This window comes from Phalacrocorax aristotelis, chromosome 2 (genome assembly GCF_949628215.1).
Source record: "Phalacrocorax aristotelis chromosome 2, bGulAri2.1, whole genome shotgun sequence".
In the NCBI taxonomy this organism is placed as follows: domain Eukaryota; kingdom Metazoa; phylum Chordata; class Aves; order Suliformes; family Phalacrocoracidae; genus Phalacrocorax; species Phalacrocorax aristotelis.
The window spans coordinates 77,130,122-77,154,307 of record NC_134277.1 but is presented as its reverse complement, the minus strand read 5'-3'; the positions used below and the strand labels follow the sequence as shown (position 1 = coordinate 77,154,307).

Sequence of the window (24,186 nt, the reverse complement as noted above, 5' to 3'; positions counted from 1 at the left end):
TCTAACTAGTGCTTTTCACTCTTGCTTTCATGTAAACAAGGTAGCTTTTAAAATGCCACATGCTGTTTTGGAAGATTGAGTCTGATGCTTTCTAAAATCCTGTCTGGCAATGCCAGATAACAGTTTTCTCAGTTTGAACTCTAGTGTAAGTGAATCTGGTGTTCTTTTAAAAATGAAGCGGACATTGGGGCAGGATTTGTGCAATTGTGTGAAAGTCTGTGATATACGAAAGTCTAAATTGGCACTGTTGTAGGATGCATGAGGAGTAAAGGAATCTGAACTTCTCACCTGGGAAGGGTGTAGGAAGGTGACACCTTGTGCTTTTTAAAATTTGAGATTAGACTTCAATGTGGAGGAATTGGTGGGGTAGCTAAGCAGAAAAAAAGATTCTTGCGTAAATCCAGACTTCTACATCTTTGTTTCTGTTTGCTATGGACTTCTGAGTTCATAACAATAACTTATTTCTAATGATAAACAGGTATGAGCACTCTTCCTCTTCACCAAGCCTGTGCCTCTTCTGTTGGATTCAACTTCCCTTACTAACAGTAGACTATGATGATTTAAATATTTTTTCTGCTGCTTATTCTTTGACCAGCTATGCCTAATGTATGCTCAATAGATTCCTGGGTGGTTTCGTTGAGGACCGAGCCTCAGTCCTGGAGCTTGGTGTTGTGGTTTTTGGTTGGGTGGTTTGTTTGTTTGTTTTTTCCCTGTAATTTCTGATGGATGGTACTTCGAGTTCTGTCTTGAGCATTTTTGCACTGTCTGTTCCGTGTATGATAGGCTTAGATAAATGCTAGATTGTGACACTGATGGTAACAAATGGCTATTGTACTCTGCTCTCCAGAATGAATGTCTGCTGTGTTCTGTAATTACTGGGGTAAAAGAGGACACTTGAATTCTTAAAGTAAGCCATTTTCAGCTTCTTTCCTGTATAACTGTCATCCAGGCTGTAGGGAGAGCTTGTGTTATCACTTCATGCAGAAGAGTATGATACATGTTTATTCCAGTCTAATCTTCTCAATTTGTCTAGCAGAGACCTTCATGTAATTGGACCTCATGCAAGTTTGTTTTGTTGTTGGTTTTGGAGAGGTGTGTGGGGTGGAAAGTAGCATGTAACAGGCCAATAAGAAAGCTATATTTAAACTCCTGCTGTGGCCTGGGACTGAGTACATATTCCATCTGAATGATTCTGTCCTTATTAATCTTCCTTCTTGATGTGTGGTTTCATCTGGAAGAGCTCTGCATCAGGACAGTTGAGCTTTTGCTCAGCTTTTGAGTTTGAGACTTTGGGCCTCTGATCTGAGTCATAGAATCGTAGAATGTCCTGAGTTGGAAGGGACCTGCAAGGGTCATCAGGTCCAACAGCTGTCCTTGGACAGGACAACCCCAAATTTACACCATAACTCTGAGGGTGTTGTCCAAGTACTTCCTGAATATTGTCAGGCTTGGTGCCATGACTGCCTCCCTGGGGAGCCTGTTCCAGTGCTCTACCACCCTCTGGGTGAAGAACCTTTTCCTAATACCCAACCTAAACCTCCCCTGGCACATCTTCCTGCCATTCCCTCGGGTCCTGTCATCGGTCACCAGAGAGAAGAGATCAGCGCCTGCCCCTCCTCCTCCCCTTGTGAGGAAGCTGTAGACACAATGAGTCTCCCTTCGGCCTCCTCTTCTCCAGGCTGAACAAACTAAGTAACTTTAGCCACTCCTCATACAGCCCCTCTAAATCCTTCACCAAATTCATGGCCCTCCTCTGGACACTCTGTAGTAGCTTTGTATCCCTAATACACTGTGGCACCCAAAACTGCACACAGTACTCACGGTGAGGCCGCACCAGTGCAGCATAGAGCAGGGCAATCTCCCTCTGCTGGCTAGTGATAGAGTGCTTGATGCACCCCAGGACATGGTTCAATGGATGTTGCTAGTCACTACTTCCTCAGTTACTGGGCAACAGCATGACAGATCTGTCTTCCCAGAAGCAGTCAAGGTGTTCAGTACATACATTCCTATGTTACCTTAAATCTTGGGCATTCATTTTCATACTACTTTGAGTTGAAAGATAAGAGTAGGGTATGGGGGAGGGGGGGATGGTTCTTGGTAGCATTCACTACAGCTATATAATAGCTGGGAATTTGGGTTTCTCCATTCCAGTGCTATGTTTTTTCCTTAGCTGTTACTCTGTGCTAGAACTAATGGGCGTCCAGATGGCATGACGGATGCCTTACACAGACCAGAAATGAATATTTCATCACGCCTCCCAAAAGATAATGTGTAGTCTACTAAGCAGCTTTTTTACAGCGAGTGGTTGAGCTTCCTGAGAATATCACAGCTTCCAAGTGTTTGTCTCTTTGAGGGAGAGAGAACTTGGGCTTCAGACTCTGCAGCTGACAACCTGAAGTAATCAAGTTCTTGCTCACCAATCTGGGGTGGTCAAAATATACTGTGGATCTGATTCTAAAACAATGCATAGTTGCTGGGAATATCTAACCTTAGTGCTTAGTTTCCTGATGTTGGTTATTTGCAGGTTTTGGCAACTTAGCAGCTAACTTAGAGGTTTGTTGTGGTGTGTTGAGTGGGCTTTTTTTGTTTGTTAGTTTACGCAGTTGATTGTTTGGGGTTTTTTCATCCTGAAATGTTCCTGGAAATAAGTAACATCTTCCTTGTCTCAGACTATTCTGTGACAGGGTGAAAACACTGAGAGTGTACTCCCTGCCTGTGGTCTCTACTCACAGCGGCACTGAAGTGCTGATTACTTATCCTGAGAAGAAGTTATTGACCGTAGGGTTGGAAACCCTGTTCCTTGAGGAATGGATAGTTTTGGCAAAGAACGGTTGAAAGAATTTCTGGTCTCCGCCAGTAGGGGATTTGAAGGCTTACAAAACTACGCTGTTTTGATAGGTGGTCACAGACCCTCAAGCCAGCCCCCTGGTTCTTCAGAATATTTTCTTCTGCCTTACTTCTCAAACAGGGGAAATACGAGGATTGACAGGGACAGTGGCTCGTTCTTTCATGCACAGGTCCCTGCTTTCTCCAGATGTCCAAACGCAGGGAAGCATTGTTGCTGTGAATGAAGTTGCTGACAGGCACAGGCACTGTGGAGTGTTTTCTCCCTGTCACTGAGCACTGCAAAAGAGCCATGATGGAGAGCACGGCGGGACAGTGCTGGACAAGGTCTGTTCCCTTCCCATGGGCTGGCACTGTCAAGTTCTTTGAAGCTCCTTTTGAGAGGAGTAAAGGGTGTCATGTTAGGGCAGTTCTGTTCTGATCTCTCCTGTAGAGATTGTGCTACTCAGCTTTTCGTGATCAGTGTTAGAGGCAGCTGAGATGTCCATACTGGTACTGGTGTATATGAGCTGCAGTTTCTGTCTCTAAAGATGCTTCTGTGTTTATTTTAAGTAGTTAAAGGCTGACCCTCTCTTTAGGGCTTATGATTCATAAGTACTTTCTTCTGTTTTGATTGATTTCATCCTGTAAGTTAAAAAAAGAAATGGAAAAGGCTGTTTAATAAAACACAGACCACGGTGTCTGGATTTTCATCCTCTGCAGCAAATAGCTAAGACAGCAAAGGAAAAAAAAAAAGGGGTCTTTGAAGCAATTAAAGGAATAAAACTTTCATTTTATGGCTTGTGCCATACAGTCAAAACTGGTAGTGATTCTGCGTTTGTTTGTCAGACAGCTTTCCATTCTAAGGGAGAGTGGTGCAGTTGCTGGTAAGATGGCCAGACTGTTTGGGCTTATGTTTTCCATACTGAGTGACAGCTTTATTCTGAAATATTTTTAGAAAACCTCAAGAAAAAATATTTAAATACTTTCAGGAAAGATTAAAGCAATTAAATTTTGTTCCTGTGGAAGAGGTAGGGCTGTATATGTGTATGGTGAGGAGAGGAGTGTTAACAGCTTTAGCACTTCTGTATTCTGGGGAAATAAAAATTTGCCAGACGGTGTGTATTCTACTCTTTCAGTGAAAACCTTCAAACTTCTCTATCACTTTTCAAGCAACTGTAAGTCTTAACTGTATGCATACTTGGAGGAAATGTGGTTTGGAAACTGCATTCTTACAAGATAGCAGCTGTGTGAAATATTGAACTTCTGGCCCCCTGAGATGCTAAAAGGATTTCTCTGACTCCATACAGGATACAAAAAGTGCTGCTTTTATATAGGATGCAAATTAAAACAATGATATCCTTTTCCCTTTATTTTTATTTTTTAAAATTTTCAAAGGCAATATTGGGGGTTACAAGAGGTAATATTGAGGGTTACAAGTTTGACTTGCTCGCAAAAGGAAATGAGAAATCGTCTTGGTATTACCTCTAAATAGAGGCGCTTTAGGCATTATATTTGTGTGTCTGGTATTCCATTGCTGGACTGTTTGTCAGGTTGTAGATCTTAATTTCCCAAATGTATATGTCCTGTCCCTGTATTTTTATCTTTACTTAAGTGTTTGGCAAAGGTTTTGAGGTGTAACCAATTTCCTTGAATGAAATGTCTTCAGTGCTGTGTTGTGCTCGTATTGGAATCTCATTAACTTTCGTGCATATATTAGGTTTAGGAAATGACTTATGCTTCACACAGCCTTCAGACGGTATGTCAATGATAAACTCTTCCTCATGCTATAGCTGTTGGGCTCTATAGAGTAATGGATGTTTCATCATAAAACAAGAGGAGGACTCCCTGCATGATTTCTGGCCAAATACTTAGTACAATCTTACAAAACAAGTGAGCTTGACATGTGTTTATTGTGGGAGAGGCTCCCCTGGTATTTATTATTAAAGGCTGGTATTTAAGTCTAGTTTTGTTTACCACACACACAAAAGAAGTCAGTTGCAGGCTTCAGTTGAATAAGTTTTTAACAAGATTTTTTTTCCTAAGTTAGGCTGTTTCAATTAGGCTGTTCTTGGGTTTTTACTGCTGCAGGAGTTTCAAATTGAGACCCTTCATTTATATCTAAAGGATCTCCTGTAGAGATTTTTTAGACTGTGAAAGTGACTTGAGGTTTGGAGGGAAGAGGAGGAATTGTCTCACTGTCTCAAATCTTTGAAGCAGATTTAACAATTCAGGCACAGAGCAGTCGATTCCAGCCCTCTCTAAGACAGGTGGGCCTGATGAACATAGTGTGGGTTTTTCTATGCTGTTTATAATGTAGTACTCAGCAGAACTTCCAGCTGTAATTTTCTTTGTACACAAACCTGGAAAAATACTACTGCCTTAACCAAAGAGTGAGTAGAATGTAATAGCACTGTCCATGACACGCAAAAAGTACATATTATATGATTCTGGCTTTGTTAAATAATTGTGTGGCATCTCTTCAGATGTAGCTGCTATAATTTGAAAATGGAATAGGGTTGCTTTGAGATATTGAGTCATGAAATCATGGAAAAGAGAAGGAATGCAGTGAAAAAATAACTTCTTTCAGCTTCTCTGCAACTCTTCAGTGAGAAAAGAATAGTATTTGATGTCCCTGGGAATTCTTACTAGTGTGTGCTCTTGCTAAGTTAGCTGTATACAGAAAAATGGGGAATTCTAGTAATTGGTACCTTTCTGTCTTGGATCTGGCTGGGATAGAGTTAATTTTCCTAGTAGCTGCTGTAGTGCTGTGTGTTGGATTTAGTACAAGAATAATGTGATAACATGCTGATGTTTTAGTTGTTGCTAAGCAATGCTTATACTAAGTCAAGGACTCTTCAGCTTCCCATGCTCTGCCAGGTGCACAAGAAGCTGTGAGGGGGCACAGCCAAGACACCTGACCCAAACTGGCCAAAGGGCTACTCCATACTGTATGACATCATGCTTGATATATAAACTGGGGGAGTTGGCAGAGGGGCAGTGATTGCTGCTCAGGGACTGGCTGGGCGTTAGTCGGTGGGTGGTAAGCAGTTGCATCACTTGTTTTTCCTGAGTTTTGTTCCTCTCTCTCTTGTTGTTTTCCTTTTCATTACAATTTTCTATTATTATTATTATTAGTAGTAAAATTATTAAACTGTTCTTATCTCAACCCACAAGTTTTCTCACTCTTGCCCTTCCAGTTCTCTTCCCCGTCCCACTGGGGACAGGGGAGTGAGCGAGTGGCTGTGTGGTGCTTGGTTGCCCGCTGGGGTTAAACCACAGCACTTTCCTATTTAGGCTTGCAAAGACTGATGACAGGTTTTTAAATTTAATTGAAAACCCATGTCTGATTGTTCTTAAAGAACTCGTTAGTACCATGAGCTGCTGGGATAGTGGTTTCTCTCGTACAAGATGAAGTTTTGCCAACAATGACGTCTTGACTGCTATGCAGAGAGTCCTCAAGGTAGTGTTTTATGAGGAGGGTGAGAGAAACTTGGACGAGTCTCAGCAAAATCTTTAGCAGGGAGTGGAGAAAATCTGAAAGAACGCCTCCTAATTTGCTCCCTGTTGTTAAATTGAAGATCAATTTTCATTCCATATCGAATAGTTGCTTCAGCTTTTTTTACATACAATATGAAGACCAGATTTTACTGAACTTGCCAACATAACTAAGCCAATGTTAGGCAAATTCTTAAGCTGCTTCTTGATTTGTTTTCTTTTACTTAATGAAGAAACTTCTGATACTGAGAAAGAAAAAACTACAGTGAGCTGACCAGGGTTGGAAAATTGAAAGAATAACTTTTTTCAGGCCTGAAAATATTGGGACTTAAGTAGATGCTTATGATTGTAAAGTGAAAGAGTTTATTTCACTTACAGACAAAAGGGATGATGAAAATATGCCAGAGTTTCCTTGCTTGTTCTAACCAAACTCTGCTTTTTGTCCAAAAAAATGCATTAAGTTCTCATTTCTAAAACTTTGAACTCCTTTAGTAAGGCAGAGGAACACTGAAGGTGGAAGATTGTGCTGTTTGCTAGTCCTCTTCCAGTTGTACACAGTTTTTCAGCCACAGTGGCTAGAGATGGTGTCCTCTTGTTCAAGCCATAGACTTCATAGGCCTTGTGCAGCTAAGCATCTCTCTCCTTTTTTTTTTTTTAAATTTTTTTCTCTATGCCTCTTCATTCTGTATTCAGCCCAGCCATCATTTGCTGGAACTGATTGTTACATCTTGCTGAAGGACTACTCAAAGCAGGTGACGCAGTGAGAGAGACCTTTTCTTGCTTTGAATTATTTAATAGTGGGTCTCTAGTTGACATTTCTAATATTAACTTTTAATGAAGGCTTCTGTCCTCTGGTAATCCATCTGGATTCCTTGATTGGGTGACAGATTTTTTTCATGTAAATAATGAAATCAGTTAGTAGGAAACCTTTTGTAAAAAAGCATCAGTTTGAATGTCGCCTACTTGCTCTTAAAGTAACATAGCACATAGATTTTCATAATTATAAAACTGGCCACTAGCATGTGGCAGGCACGCTTGGAATGGCCACCAGCCTCTTAAGGGGACAGTATGAAGTAACTACTTAGTGGTATTTACTAACCTGGGGAGTCTCCTCTTCATCAGTCTGCACCCCTCTTAGAGTGGATTCCATCAGGGAGCCTGGAGCAGCAAAGCTTCAATTACTATTACAGAAACCCCTCTTAGTGAGGAGCGGGCTGATACCATCACCCCACTGGCTTTCTGTGCAGGGCTGCGTTGGCTTTTTTGGCAAATAGGAGGAGATGTGTTTATCTGCGTGTGCGTGTGTTTGCACTCTTGAGTTGAGTGATGCCTCATCATGGGCAGAGCTGAGGGGAAGAAACAAGCTCCTTAATGCCATCAGCCCTCTGGAAAATTGTGGCTGATATGCCTGTGTGTCTTGTAGGGCAGCTTTTAATGAAGGAAGACCTTAGTAGACTGTATATAAAGGTAAAGCAGTATTGGAGCAATGCAGCTGATGTTTTGTGTAGCTTACTTGCTTACAAAAATGTATAGTTTGACTTCATCTGTTGCAAATAATCAACTTCTGTGTTAGAGAAGTAGCAGGAGTCTCAGGCCAAACTCTGTTCCGTAAGACATTCAATGTTCTGCAGTGCACAGGGTGCCATACTGGTAATGGATGGGCAAAACAAACGTTGACGGCTGTAGCTGGAAGGCTAGGGTAACTTCTGGTGTTTCTCTCTTAGCAGCTGGGACTTTAGAAAGCAGGGAAACCGTAATGAAGGGTATGGAAGAGAAAGACAGGAAAGATGAAAGGGCAAATATACCTAAGCATACAAATTGCTGAGAGTTGCCACCTCTTCTTTCTTTTTTCCTTCTAGTTGCACTAAATGTACACAATTCCCATAGCACAGGAGCAACACAGACTGTGAAAGATACTGTTACTATTTCAAGGCAGTATTTATCAATAGTTTTAATTTAGCTTGTCATTTGTCCTGTATTTTGCTTGATAAGGAAAATAGATAAAGCCTTTCTCCTCTTATTCTGGAGACAATGAAAACAACTGTTACTTATTTTCAACTCGGGAATGCTTCCCTCCTGAAGTGACAGTGTGCACCGTTCTAAATATTGTGTATGATATCCCCTTTAAGCAGTTCTTCGATCGCTGCCAGCAGAACAGTCTGATACTGATGAGGAAATCCTACCATGGAGACTGCAGTTTAAAACGGACCAGCCAAACTGCAGCTATTTCTGTCAGCAGAGACTTTGCACTGTGTCAGGGTAGCTTTTGAAGTCTGATGAGCTGCATCAAAGCTGTAAATCAGTTGGTAAAAGCTCTAGTGCTACATCAATACTGCAAGCCTTGTCAACCCAGTCATATGCAAAGCAATTGCAATCTTGATATGTGTTGGAGTGTCATTCTCTGAGTTGAAAGCATTTTTTCAATAATTGCACATTTAAAATGAAGTTTTCTTTTTAAATATGCAAAATATGCTACGTTGTCCTGAGCTAGGCTGTGCTGCTTTGTTTTCTAGTCTCCTATTTCTTCACTGCAAATGAATGGTAGAGATGCAAGAACTGCAGAAACAAACTTGCGTGTAAATTGTCTCCAGAAAGAAACCATTGCTGTCAGAGTCCTGAAATGCCCAAGTTTCATCCAATTATTACATAAGTTACACTAAAAATAATACTGTTGCAGTCAGCACTTGGAAAATGAAAAGGGCAGCTAATACTAATTTTTTTGGGGGTGGTGGTGTGTGTGTTGTGATTGTCTACCTTTTGCAGGCAGTGTAGAAGACTGCACAAATCAAGTTTGTAATGTCAAGGGGACAGTTTGAGTTTATGCTTTATTTGTGGCAGAAGTTAGAGATGCAGTGACAGCTAAAGCTGGGACTGCGGGCAAGGGAGTGGCTTTGTAGTTAGCTTTATAGGAACAAAGGCTTTTATATCCTTATTTTCTATAAAGCCACTTACCAAGTTACTTAAGCCACAGCTTTTTGCAGTTTGTGCGTTTCTTGCTTTTGAGATCTTTCATTTTAATTAGATGCACTTTAGCAAGTCAAGATACCAATTCTTAAGACAGTGGGAGTAGTAAAACTTTGCTGTCTGAAGGAAGGAGCTGAGGAATGAGAGATGAGATCCTGCTTCTGCCACTGACTCATTGTGGCCTGAGGCAAGGCTGTGTCTCTCATCCTAACCATCTGCAGGATGATGATGATGATACTTTTCTCATGGTGGTAATTGGTAGCATGTGAGACAATTATTGTGGTATTGGAGAAATGAAGTGTTCAGTGCATCTGAGGAATAAATAAGGCAGAGGCTGCTAACTGGAAGAAGATAAAATAATTTTGTCTCATTTCCAGAGCAAGATCCCCCTTTTCTGAGGTTAGTGCTTTATACAAGTAGACTCCCTCTTTCAGAGATGTGAATGCTCTTTTGCAGAGTGGAAGACTCCTGAAGCATAGCCTTTCTTTTCTAATCTCTCCCTTGTGGACTTGTATTAAGTTGTGGCTGATAATTTCAAGAACTTTGAAGGCCTGATGATGCAGCCTCAGTGCATTAACTACTATTCAATATAGGACGTGACTTCATGTAATTTGAGTGTTCATGGCAATATTTGCAAGTCCAATGATTTCTGTTGATGTTTAGCAAAGCTTGTGAGCAATCTGGATCTTGTGAGCTCTCACTGAGCGCATAGCAGAGCAAGATGGTTGAATAATGGGAGATGACGGCTATAATGCCTGTGAAAGGAAGGAACCATATGCCACGTGCAAGGCATGGTGAGAAGAGCTGTATTATTTCTTTATATATTGAGTCCTCCTGGCAACTAGGTAGTGGGAAACATTTCCTTGCAGTTGCTCTTAGTATTGACAGAGTTGGTCTAGAACTTCTTTTGAGTGACTGCTGCTTTGGCCATTCTCACTACAGCGCTCTGACAAGAAATTAAAATGAAGGTTTTCCAAACTGTTTTCAGGGAAACAAGTAACTGATAAGACAGTAGACCACACCAGGTTCATAATGTATTCCTAACATGATTCCAACTTCCAGATCCTAAAAAAAGGCAACTCAGTTGTTCCAAGATCTCTTCCTTAGGAAATTCAGAAAGTTGTAGTTGTTGAAGTCTTGTTTTCTGAGAACACATGAAAAGGTGGCCAATGCTTATATGTGATGTAGTGGAAAGTGTGAAGCGGGATGTGTGCTTCCCTTCTGCTCTGGATTTCTCAGAGTGCATTTGGAGCGTGACTGAGGCCAGAGGGTATAAAAACAGTAACTACAAACTTGATTTATTTAGTCTGACAATTAATTTGTTAATTGTGTTAGACACAAAGATCCAACTTTATCATGTTCTTCACAGGAATGTGGAGTCATTTGGGGAAGAGGTGGCGTTAGTTAGAAGTAAGGTGTTTGGGACAGGCTTGTGTTTTGTGTGAACATGTGCCTTGGGTTTTTTGCTTTTGTGGGTATAAGTTTGCTGCCTGAATTTAGATATCACCTAGCATAGTGGGTCCCTGTGCTATGACGAGGATTCCTAGGTGTTACAAAGTGAAATAAGTACATAGAAACAGTTGAAGCAGATGGTTTAGATGAGAACTGTTGGGAACAGAGGAGGCATCACCAATGTGGTGAGAGCACAGTGGATAAGAGTAGTGAAAAACCTTTAATTGTTTCTTTCTAGCATGTGGCTTTTTCACTTCTTTAAAGAGATCGGAAGGGTTCCGAGCTGGTCTGTAATGACTCATTTGAAGTCACCTAATTCTCTGGCATTCTGCACGTAGAAAGTACATCTTCCTAAACCCTGTTTACCTTACTTTCACAATCACAGCAGTTTTCAAGAATGGCCTGTCCGGGGTTGGGGGGGGGGGGGCGGGGGGGAGAGTTCGGTTTTGTAAAGCTAAGAAATACCACTCTACCACAGGGACTAAAGTGAAAGATGTGAGACTTCCCTTGAGCTGTTTTGGGTTTCTTCTAGGTTCCTGGCATTCTTGCATGCTCTTAATTTACAACATACTTGATGTAAGGAGGGGAGACTAAACGTAAGTTCCATGACAGTAAGGGGAGGCAATACGCTAATTTTGAATTAATTGTTACCTGGAATGTTCTGTGATGGCTGATGGCAGCTTCAGCACTATTTGTACACTGCATGGGTTACCTGGCTCTTCTGCTCTGTTTTTCTCTGTTTGCTAAGGCTGTTCTTCCCTTTGTAATTTGGATTCTCAAAAAAAAGATAGCCTGTGTGGGACCCTGCTCCCCCACAATGTCCTTCATTTGAAAAAATAACGGAAAACACTGCTTTGCTGATATCTGGAAAGGACTGGGTTTGTTCTTAGAGCAGTCCAGTCTGGTGTGAAAGCAGAGGGGATACTGCTATCTTTTGCTTGCTGGACCAAGAAACAGGAAGGACATTGTATGCTGCTTAGATAAGAAGGTTGATAAGAAGATTAAGTCTTTTAAATTCTAACAACATACCTGTGTGTGTTATCTTGTACATGAAGATTTTAATCTGTATTTTTTTGAAAAACTGAAAAGGGGAAGCATTAAAAACTGGTATCAACTTTTTATTTAGGCATAGTATTAAGTTCAAATATGAGTGCAGATGAAAAATGTGAAGCACAAATTCAGAATCAGCCCTGCAGGTAGGACAGATGCATAAATGTTTCCAAATTTCAGAATGACCTCCGAGATTGGTTCCTTTAAGTTGCCTTAAGTGATATTTGGCTACTGTTGCCATTACAGTTTCTAATGGTGGAGATTCCTGAAAGGAAATGTTTATTAGCAAAGCACATCTGGATTCTTGTACTTCTGAAGTTGTTGGAATAACCAGATGCTTTGGTGTTAAGGCATTGCACACCTGGGGGAATGCACATCTCTATACAGTGAATCTTTTTAGCATCTGTGTTAGAAATCATCGTAATAACTTAAAATGTTGCTTTGGTTGATAATGACTTTTAGGTTGAGGTGGGTTTTTTTTTTTGAGACCCCAGCCTTTGAAGATCTGTAGAGTGCCTGGACTGGAACTCCACGTTTGCTTTAACAAGATTTTGCATATTTTCAGCTCCCTGCTGATAAGCAAAGTTCTCTGCCATGAGACTGTAAGAACAAATGATCAACTGCATGGTAGAAGGAACTTACTATGAGCTAGCCTAGCTTCTTATTTAAGCTGTACTACTGCTTTACCTGAGATTTTGTTTGGAAAGACTTTTTCTTCTAGAAAAGATCCTAGCACCCAATCAAAATTTGCAGCATCTGTGTGTGTGGAAAATGTACTTCTGTCTTCCATAGGATTACTGGGGGAGGGGGGTTTAAGTAATTTCATCATTAAGAAAGGACATATTTTGCTTTGTCTTGTAGTCTAAATATGCCTAACTTCAACTTCCACCACTATACGTTGTTACATATTTCCCAGACTGGAAGATAGTTCTTGAATTTTTATGGAATCATAGAATCATGGAATGGTTTGGGTTGGAAAGGACCTTAAAGATCATCTAGTTCCAACCCCCTTGCCATGAGCAGGGACAAGGGACACCTTTTCCTAGACCAGGTTGCTCAAAAGCTCCATCCAGCCTGGCTATGAAGACTTACAGGGATGGGGCATCCACAACTTCCCTGGTGCCTTGCCACCCTCATAGTGAAGAATTTCTTCCTTATATCTAATATAAATCAACCCTCTTTCAGTTTAAAACCATTACCCACGTCCTATTACTATATACCCTTGTAAAAAGTCCCTCTCTAGCTTCCTGGTAGGCCCCATTCAGGTACTGAAAGGCTGCTATAAGGTCTCCCTGGAACCTTCTTTTCTCCAGGCTGAACAACTCCAACTCGCTTAGCCTGTCCTCACAGGAGAGGTGCTCTAGCCCTCGGATCATTTTTGTGGCCCTCCTCTGGGCGCACTCCAACAGGTCCATGTCTGTCTTGTACTGGGGTCCCTGGAGCTGAATGCAGCTCTCCAGGTGGGGTCTCACCAGAGTGGAGTAAAAGGGGAGAATCACTCCCTCAACCTGCTGGCCATGCTTCTTTTGATGCAGCCCGGGATACAGTTGGCTTTCTGGGCTGCAAGTGCATGTTGCCATGTCATGTTGAGCTTCTCATTAACCAACACCCCCAAGTCCTTGGCAGGGCTGCTCTCAGTCTGTTGTCTGCCCAGCCTGTATTTGTGCTTGGGATTGCCCCGACCCATGTGCAGGACCTTGCACTTGGCCTTGTTGAACTTCATGAGGTTCGCACAGGCCCACCTCTCAAGCTTGTCCAGGTCCCTCTGGATGGCATCCCTTCCCTCCAATGTGTCGACCACACCACACAGGTTGGTGTCATTGGCAAATTTACCGAGGGTTCACTGAACCCCACCGTCCATGTTGCTGACAAAGATGTTAGAGTACTGGTCCCAATACCAACCACTGAGGAACACCACTTGTCACCTGTCTCGACTTGGACATTGAACCATTGACCACAACTCTTGGAGTGTGACCATCCAGCCAATTCCTTATCCAATTTATCTTTTTAGTTTTGCTTCTTTTTTTCCCTTGAATCAGATCTCATTTCAGTCTTTGAGCTGTTGATTTCAGACCCAGCCACAGTATTTTACGAGGAGTTGCACCAGTAATACAACACTTTTTAAAATCCTATTTGCTATTGTCTGTTTGTATTCTCAAGGATAAAGTCAGCCCCTTTAGCCTAGCAGCATGGAGCTTTTCTGATTTAGCTAGGAAACCAGACTAGACCAATGCGCCTAAAATTGTTATACAGGCATGTCAAGTGTGACCTGTTGTCAAGGCTGCCATGTGTCTCTGAGGTTAGCTACTGAATGTACATTCTGCATGGGTTTTTCTCCCCAGCTGTTTGGAAGCAAATCAAGGTCTTCCTGTATTTAATATCTTCAAAGTATTTCATGTACTGGCTGATGTCTGGCCATCCTTTCTTAGCCAAAAAGATATGAATTTCATCTAGGCCTGTTAATATTTTTCTGGAAGCCAGGGTCTGTTACTTTTTCAGAATTATCTTTTTCAACCAATTGTAAACTTACCCTGCTAGAAGCAACTTTTTTCCCTTTCCCCTCCATTTGTAGCCACCACCTGATTAGATCTTCCATTGGCACCACATCTCTCTCTTTGGCTGAACTCTCTTCAGGTCTTTACTGGATCACTTTCCTTATGCCTCTGTGGATTCATAGTGATGTTCCACTAAAAACACCACCCACAAGACTGACAGTCACCAACCAAGGTAGTAGTTGCAGGGAAGGTAATCACCTACAAGTTAACCAGATGCATTACAGTTGTCCTTGGTATACTGGGCTCTGATGCCTGTCAAAGGTGTCAGCTGGTTTGTAACCTGAACCTGCATGATCATTTAGAAGGCCTTAAATACCTGGTTCGCTTGGGTAAAAGCATGGCTTTCCTCCAGTGCCACAGAGCTTTCATGATTTTTATTTTTTCTTTCATTTCTCCTAATTCAATACCATTGAAATAAACAGTAGCTGTAAGATGGGAGTGAGATGGAAGAACCTTCAGAGCAAGGGTGTTAATTTTTTGGAGGAGAAATGATGTGTGGTTTTTTGTTTGTTTGTAGTTTGTTGGTTTGGGTTTTGAGTGGTGTTTTTTTTTGTGGTGTTTTTTTCTTAAGCTGGCTTTTTCAGTAACGAGTCAGGAATGCTACTTCTGTTGAACTGTTAATAGCAATAAAATTGGTACATAGGCAAGCTGCCATTTAATAGCATATGTTACAGAAGTGCTTGTGAGTAATTGGGATTGGATTCCTGCAGTGTTAGGCATTGTACAAAATATTAATTCCTGCCCTTGAGATCTGTGTATAGGCAAGACAAAACCAAGGTAGTTCAAGCAAGCATAAACAAGCAGAGTAGTAAATGTAGTGGGGCAGGCATGTTTGTTAGGCAGCTGCTTTGCTTTCTGGTCTTGATTAAGTGTGGATTAACTTAATGGAAAGAGGTGAAGGTGAGTTGCAGGAGGGAAGAGTGGGAGTAATGTTGCAGTTGGTTATGGTGGAGTTCAGTGTGGAAGGAGTGGGGGAGAAATCATGTTTGGCATTACAAACCAAGCCATAGGCACTCTGTTTGCTAGAGTGAAGGCTGGAGGAGGAAGGGGAACGAGGGTCAGGTTAACTCAGGAGGCTGGTGACTTCCTCATTGTACAGTCCTTTCAGACTGCAAGATATGCTCCTTCTGTCCTTTGGACTGTGAGAGCTGTTTCCCCAGCTTTGTTTACTCTTCAGTGTGAGCTGTGGCGATAAAAATATTTTCAGTAATTAGAAAAACTAATCCTTTATGAGAAGCAGAGGCAGTGATTATACCACTTACAAGTTGTCCTTATGCACTTCTTGGTGTGATGAAAAGCAATTGTTTATTCATGTGGTTCTCCCTCAACCCTTTCCCCATTCCCTCGTTCTTTGATATTTGAAAAATAAGTGCCTTCTCCCCTGCCTATTTTACAAATGGCCGCTTAGTGGCAAGGATGTTTCTGAGAACTTGCTTTAACTGAGAGAGGTTGGTCGGTTATGATGGGTGGAAGGATGAGAAATTGAGTTTTCCCTCCCTTCTGGCTTGGCATCTAGCTCCCACGTTACCAGCAGTAAACCTGGAAGTACCAGTGCCAGTGCTCTGTAGGACATGGAGATTCCCCTGGAGCCTCCCTTCTTTTAAGGGGCCTACCTCTGAATCACAGTTGTCCCTCTTGTGGTGGCTGTGAATCATTTTTGTCTTCCTAATGATGGAACACTGGTCTCCTGTGGTTTGCTATAATAAGATGAGTCACTGAAATGTTGTGTAATCACTGTTGAAATGTCTTAAGGTAATTTTCTTATTTAACTTTTTCTAAAAGTGATGATAATATTTGTCACCTGTAACTTACCATATATCTAGTTCTACAGAATCACTTGCTGTAGGTGCAGATGCCATGAACTTCAGAGGGATGAAGCCTCCCTGCCCTGACTGTATTGGGCTCTAACAGCCAAAGTCTTTATTTTTCGCTAACTAAGAAACTAACTGCACAGAGTAGCCAGAGTAAAGTGTCATTTGCTTTTCTATAGGTTTCTAGGTCAAGCATGATGCTTCTCTCTCTTTATGTGACTGATATGCACACACTTCTGATGGTAGGTGAAGTTGAAGCCTTTGTAATTCTCAGGGGCGATAAGATGATTGTAAATTGAGGATGTCTCAAACTAAGGAATTCAAGGTCTACCTCCAGTAATAGCATCTATCAGTATCTTAAAGATGACAGACTTATCATGTTTCCTTGAGACCCTTATTTCTGCCCCAAAATGGGAGATTATGGATGTTTATGCTACTGGGGGCATTTAAAGCGGTGTTTGAAATTGGTTTGTGCAAGCTACCTTGAATGTGACTGCCATTCCTTGTTTGGACTTGATGCTTGAGAAACTAGACAAAGAATACATGGGGAGCTTTTTCTGAGTTCTCTCAGCCTCTCCTCTTGGTTTGATGTAATTTTTCTGTGTCCTAGGCGTACTCTCATTCTAACACTAGTGGGAATGGGTGAAGTTACAAGACAGATTTCACTGGTGTTGGAGGGCAAAGGTGACAAACTCGTCTCTGAAGAGGAACTAGCTGGTAGAATGGTTTTGGTGTAGATACAGTGAGGTAATTAAATATTTCTAGCTCTGAAACAAGTGAGAAGTACCTGGTCTGTGTCTTAATGCTTCTGGGAGAAATACCTTTTCGTGTTCCACTGCGTAGTGGATGGAACAGGCTTCTGTGTGTAACCTTGCAGCTCTGCCATTGCTGTTATCTTGTAATCTCTGTTTTAGTTGCATCGTCTCTCCTTGATCAATGATGGAAGAAAATAGGCTGTTTCAAACACCCTGTAGTTGTCCAAAATATGCTATGAATGCTATAGGTAGCAGTTTAGTGCTGAGAAGAAGCAAGGGTCTTGCTATCAAAGATGTGAATCTCAGTCTTGGTAGTTCTGCGGTTTTGTCTTACTTCGCATGCTTGTACCTTAGGATGGAAGGGCAGGGATATGAACAGTGAACAAATATGTGGTTCGACAAGAGGGTTTTTTGGAGAAATATTGTCTTCAGGGAGAGTTCCAAATTGGGTTCTCTTCCATCTTGCAGCACAGAAGTGTGCTGTGGCTCTACTGAGCAGGATGGCCACAGGGTAAAAAAGGGCACTGTAGTCAATGCTGTGGGCCTTCAGTGCATGAAGGATACCCAAGTCTCTGGCAGGGAAAATGCTGCGAAGCTTGGTACAGTATTTTTGCTTTTCTTCACTCTTTTCTGTAGATAACCTCTTCCAGGGGGCATAGACTTACAGCAGTATAATTGGCCCAAGACTAACTGCAACTGTAAATCAATCTCTGATGTGTTGTGCTGTTGGCACTAGGCTAAATATTAAAAAGCGAGCTTAACCAAGAACAGGATATACCACTAGGGAGCTGTGACTTTTCCATCTGACTCTTCAGATTAATTCTAGAGCAGCCCAGGGGCTCAAACAATAAATTGCAAATTGAGAAGTGATATTTTAAGAATTTTTTGAGTGGTGGGGTAAGGGATTTCCACGCTTGAGGCGTGCTAGTATGGATGAAAGCCTAGCTTTGCTGTGGATAGTGGTTTTAATGTTTCTTAATCTTTATTTAAAATTTGTTGACGCCTTGTCATTGAGTTGGGGGACAATTTTAAAATTTTATCTGAATTCAGTGACTTTTTCCTGTAATCACAGCAATTTGACAAGGAGTTATTTAAGTGAAGGAGCAAACCTTCATTTGGATTTTCAAGGACATCTTGTCAGATATCACGGTTTTGCAGCCTGTATGAAAGAGAGGGAGCACTTGTTCCAGGTGTTATAAGATTTAAGGGGAGGGGTGGGGGGGTAGGGGGTGGGCAGGGCAGTAAACAAAATTAATTGGTGTTTGCACCAATTGTTTTAATTGCACCAATAATTGAAATGCTTGCATTCATTTATTTGTATTTCACATTCAAAACTCCAAAAACTTTGAACCTTACTTGCATCTTTTAAAAGGATCTGTAAACTCATTGGTGCAGAATAGTAAGGTGAATGTACCAATGGAGGAAGTCCTTAAGGCTTCATCTGTACTTAATTGTCATGACAACTTTTACCACCTAGCCAATCAGATGAGAATTAGGGAACTGTTTTTGGGTTACAGGAAAAACAGCGAATTTAATATTTTTGCTGTTCTTTTTCTGTTGTTCGTTAGCCTTTCTTTTTCCCTTGTCTGAGGAAGGCACAGTATCACACACACCTAGTGCAATATGTCTCCAGATTGTAAAAACTGGACTTAAACATATGTAGCAAACTTGCCGCTGTTCCTTCTCCTGAGCCTGGAGCTAAAACCAATTTTAGTTTGCTAAACAGAATTGCAGGCTGTATAGTTTGCCCTTAGATGATTTTAACAAATAAATTTTAAAAACCAAACAAAACCCACCAAGGTCAAACCTACAGTGCGAGGCATCTATCCCTTTGGGGGCTGCTACATGATGAAATGCAACTGCTGCTTTTTCCCTCGCATCAGTTTCTGTGGTAAAACCAATAACGTCTAAACTCTTTGCAAGGTATTTAAAACGAAAGCTACTTGGAGCAAATTTAGAAGAGGAACAAACGGACCAGAGTGCAGAGGTGGTGCAGCTGACCCTGCAGGTGGGATGGAATGTGTCTGTTTACAGGAGCATAAAAATAACCACACCAGGACACATGTTGCTTAGGAAGGAATATCTGTGTGACACTCTCCTCTTGCTTTATATCATCCTCATGTGGACAATACAAACTTTATCTGTTAATCTTCGTCCTTATTAATGCAGTATAGACTGAAGTTTAAATAGCTGATACTTACCTGAAAGAGCCAAATGGTGTCAGACTGCTGTGAGCTATCTGGTGGAGGTGCTAAGCTCTTACATTCAACTTCCACGACCTTGCTTTTCGTTGACTGTTCTAGCTGTTGTTGTTGTTGGTTTTTTTTTCTTCCTTAATCAATTAATACAATAGCACACTTCTGGCACAGCATTTGTCGGCACTAAACCTATGGGCAGGGAGCCCGTAGAGCATTCAAAAAGCAGGGCAGGAGCTCCTTTTAGCACATTCATGTAATGTAACTTTCCCCATTGCTATTCACATCATCAGAGTGGCCTGTCAGCTCAGCAGCCTTTCTACTTCAGAGAATGGTTTGACACATATTTAAATCAGCAAGCTGTGGTGCGGTGTATCAGCTGGGAGGGTTGTTTGCTTGAAAACAGTAATATGGAGACTTGTGTTGCTAAGGAGTAGAGACCTGCAGTGGAATCGAGGTCTGGAATGTGCTTGCTTTAATGCTGCTGTATTCAGTGATGTCTTGTTTCATAGGCAAACATCATGTTGAACAAGTTTGCCCAAATAAATAATACAACCCTATAATATAATGAAGACTTGTGGTTGACTTCTTCCTTTCTGAAACACTGTCTCATGTAGGCTTTGTGATCTCCTTTTACAGCTAAGTCATTTTAATCTAAAATGTCTTTTGTGGAAGGACTTGGGAGTTTCCCTAGCTGTAGTGTGGAGTCTAGTGTATGCTTTGTACGTGCCCTAAGCGGTCTTTTTGGCATGGGAAAGATTAAGTTTTAGCCCACATGGTTTGGCTACGTTACGTGCAACTGGTTGTTACTCTCGTACCTTTTTTGAGTTTGTTCCCAGATCTTAAAGGTATTACTTCAACTGTAGAAGACTCTGATTTGGATGTTGACATGCAAATGAATGTATGACTACTCATGCACAGCTCCAGAACTTCTTGCCTGAGTGTTCTCCTGCTCTGTGCCTGGTTAACGGAAGCTTCTTCTCTCTTCTCCTAGTGTTGCAGCTTAAAACCACACACTTACTATTGCTTCTGCAGGCTAATTGCAGCATTTTAATTTTGTGTGGTGGGAGGGATGGCATGAAACTTTGTAGTGATTATGGTTTCTTTGGGGATTTATATCGAAAGTATTCAGTTCATGAGATTGCCACCTGACCTGTTGTTATGTATCTGAATTTTTACATGTGGGGGAAGTCACCTGCAAACAGCAGGCATGGAAATTACAAGGTAGGAAGGAGACTGGCAAGGTGTTGGATTGTAAAAGGATTCAGTGAGCAATAATAGCTTAGAAAAACTCAAAAGAGAAAGCTGTTTCATAGCCAGATAATTTCATGGTCTGATCAACTGTATGTTCCCACAAACAAGTGTACTGTCATGGCTGTGGGTGGTAAATGAAAGGAACACTGGAAATGAACTGCAGAAATGGGGGTAGAAAAGATGAGAATACCTCAAAGACGATCCAGATGCTGAACTGGACACATGGTGTCGTGAAACCATGGTTTGAGGAGGAACCGTAAAGGGAATGCTCGCTGTCTTGTATTCAGAGCGCAGAGGTGGTATGTAAGGTATCTGTATAGGGAGTGTATCGACAGAATGGGGTTTTGTTTAGGTTTTTTTGGGGTCTTATTGTTAGTGCTTGTTCTGTTTCAGTATTGCTAAACCATTCCCTTCATGTTTTCAATTGTTGGTAAGCCACATGCAGCTGATGGCCGGACATTTCATGGAGGGGTCAGACATGAGTAAAGAGGAGCAACCACTCAGTAGTCCTTTGTGACAGGAGGGAGGGAAAGTGTCTTGGAGGTGAGTTTGGGAGATTTCACCACAGCAACCCTGTGGTGAAATAATTTAAAGGGCTTGTATGGAAGAGAGCGAGCCAGACGTAAGTCACCTCTCTGCAGAGCCCATGTGACTCTGCTTGCCTGGAAGTAAAGACAAGCGGCTGCAGCAATTTCCAAAACTCATGTTAACATTGTTGATGCTGCTCTACTGAGACCTAGCTTACATGCTTCACTGTTGAAATACTATTAAAAGATTCATGTAATGCTTCATTGTTGTTGACAAAACAGCCTCATAGCAGTGATAGAGCCACCTAGACTGCCTGGTGCATGCAACAGTATAAACATACACTGTTTCTTCCTAGAATATGAAAGTATGTTGTACTGAGTAACCAGCATACTTTCTGTTCTGTCTGGTCTAGCTGGTGTTGAACATATCAAATGCTTATCCCTGCTAGGAGCTTTAAGACTGGCTTCTCTGTATATCGCATTAATGTGAAACTACTTAGAATATTAGTTGCCTGGTGAAACTACTTAAAATATTAGTTGCCTGCTTCAAAAGTTGTCTTCAAAAGTGTCGAGAATATCAATTCTAAAGTAACTTCTTTCCTTACAGAGGAAAATGAATTAGATTGACTGCTACATAGATAATTCATTATCAAACGCAGATCTTTTTTATTCCTTCCCCGCCCCCTACTAGGGGAAGTGACTTTCAGTTCAAGGGAGGTGATATTGTGGTTCATGCGGCAAGCTATTGTATGGATGTGGAGAAGTGCTGGTATAATCCTAAGCATGAGTGCTCTATTGCAGTTTTAATTAGAGAAAATGAGACTCGGGAAAGTTGGCAGGCCTTGGAAATTAAATGGGTCAACTCAATCTGCAGAGTGCAAAAAGCAGGAAACATGGTGGTGGGTGTTTTGTTGGGTTGTGTTTGGTTTTAGACTTAAAGTTTAGCAGTTGTAAGTATCAAAGGAGGACAGCTGTTTAACACTAGCTGTTGGGCAGATTATTTTGGTTTTTGGTAGTTGGAATAATAAATGTCTAATTTACACCTTTATCCTGTAGCCACTTACTGTATTTTCTGTAAGTTTGCAATTTATTTGACAAGGCAGAATAAACTTTTTACTTTAAACAAGGAATGTGGTATTGCTGTTCACTTTCCATTGTTCTGAAACCACTGATGGAATAAAATTGAGAGACTTTTGTTTTTTTTTTCTTCCCGTGTAATTTGGCTAACCCTTGCTAAATCTATTGAGACCTTGATACTTGTTCACAAAGCATACCTGACTTTCTCACCTTGTACATGAAGGGTGTCTCACTGGTATTGTTGTTTCTGATCTTCGCCTATGTGTAGTGCTGCTGATTTGGTGTATGTTGCTCTCACTTCTGTAGAGTCACTTCTGTCTGCGTTCCTCAGTGGGAGTTGTGGAAGAAAAGTGAAGAATAGACATATATAATCTTCCATGTGTCAGCTCTTTGGTAGGAAGGCTGAGAGAGGAGGAGAGCAGACTCGTGTTTTAAACCCCGCTTTAATCTTAGACAAAATAGTGAACTCAGCTGAGATGCAGTTGTGGTGTTTTGTCTTCACTGGTAAGTTGGTCCTGCCCTCCTGTCCTCCTTGTGTGGTGCGCATATGACCCTTAATGTCCTTACATGCAGTAGTCCTTTTGTTGCTTTAATAGCAAAGCCGGAGAAATAGAAGAGAATTAATTATCTTCAAGCTGTCCTCTGATTATGGAGTTTCGCTGTTGGGTTTAGACTGTAGAAAGGAAACAGGGACTTAGATGTTGTTTTCAAATGACATGAAATCCCACCCAAGTCTTCAGTCCATGAAAGCTATATTCTCTTTGTCATCAAACCTAATATTAGTTAAGCTGAATTTGGTGTGAAATACCTGAGTTGTTGAGGAAGGATGCCAAAGAAAAGATAAACGGGCAGCAGCAACCCAAACCCAACAAAGTTTTAGTTGTATTTGCTTCAGAGTAGCCTATTTCCTGATGTGCAGCATTCAGTTGGGACATAAGCAAGGACTGTATGTATTCAAACTTATCTCATCTCGGGCTGCAATACGTGTTAATTCAAGTGAGATTTTTGTGGAGCAATATTGTCATGTCTGCTCAGCTGAGAGCGCAGCTTCCTCTGCTGCGGAGTGGCTCAGCTATTTCTGGGTGGGCAGTGTTTGCTGATGCCATTTCTAAGGTGGCTCTGAAAATACTGAATATCAGCAGCCTTCAGCTTTTGGGTTTAGGTTTTTTTTTTCCCCTTTTAAGGTGGCGAAGTTGATCACCACTTTGAGGTTGCCAGCATACTTTTAGGACTTTTAAGTTACAGCTATGACTCATTACTCTCTTTCTGGCTTAAGAATATACAGGGATTTAGGGGACAAAATGATGGTTTATGAACGTTACAGAAGAACATTGTTTCCAGGAAACGATAGACAGAGATTTTTATTTGGAACACTTCAAATTTGCAGGTGGTTCCTTTTTCTTGTGCCTTACTGAATAAGTTTGGTTTTATGTTGGGAGTAAAATAGCTTTATTTATCTAGTCATTAATAAAATACTGTGCTCCAGACTTTGAGACTGTGCTCTTCTATAATCCCTAAACTTGAGGATGAGTTGGGCCATCTCCCCTTTTCATCAAAACTGTAAGCATTACACTTAGACTGTTTTTTTTTTTTTTTTTTTGCTAAGGGAATACGATTTATTTTTTTATACAGCTACTTTTGAAGTTCTGTTGCAAGCATACTTCATGCTAAACTTTGAGGTAGCTTGCTTAAGAAAAGAATTGTTATCTCAGCTGGATTTTTAGCTGCAGAAGCTTGTCAGTATCAAGGCCCTTCAGAAGATGGGCTTATCTGTCTCCAAGTGACAGATTTGCTTTCTGTTCCTCAAAACCACAAGATGTGCTGTGGAATCTCATCCATGTTATCTGAAGTAAAGACATCTTTATCTGAGAATGGAGCTGTTTTGTTTAATGCTTGTGTCTTTTACTGGCATTTCTAGAGCAAGTAGAATGGTAAGTGTGCAATTAAGATGTAGGAGCTGTTTCCTTCTCTTTCCTGGGCAAGAAATGAACATGGGCAAACTGTAGGCTTTCTAGCTTTGTGTAATTCTGTCTTTTTGTGTAGGCTTTGAAAGATATTTAGGCAATCAGACTCAAGGAGAACTCTATCTTGAAGCAGGTAACTTCTTATTTTCTTATCTGCTTATAAGAGTTTAATACCTACTTCCATATGCTTGAAGAATGATGTAACACGTTAGTATGCCACAAAGAGTAGAGTCTGCAAGGAGGTTTTCACCCTATGCTCTT

The 24,186-nt window shown here is 41.2% G+C and overlaps 1 protein-coding gene across 1 annotated transcript in view; it reads left to right on the top strand.

Annotated features, from left to right (window-relative positions):
* The window catches only part of PHLPP1 (PH domain and leucine rich repeat protein phosphatase 1), a 143,829-nt gene that overhangs the window by 32,755 nt on the left and 86,888 nt on the right, over nucleotides 1-24,186 (top strand). The gene's annotated exons all lie outside the window — the stretch shown is intronic.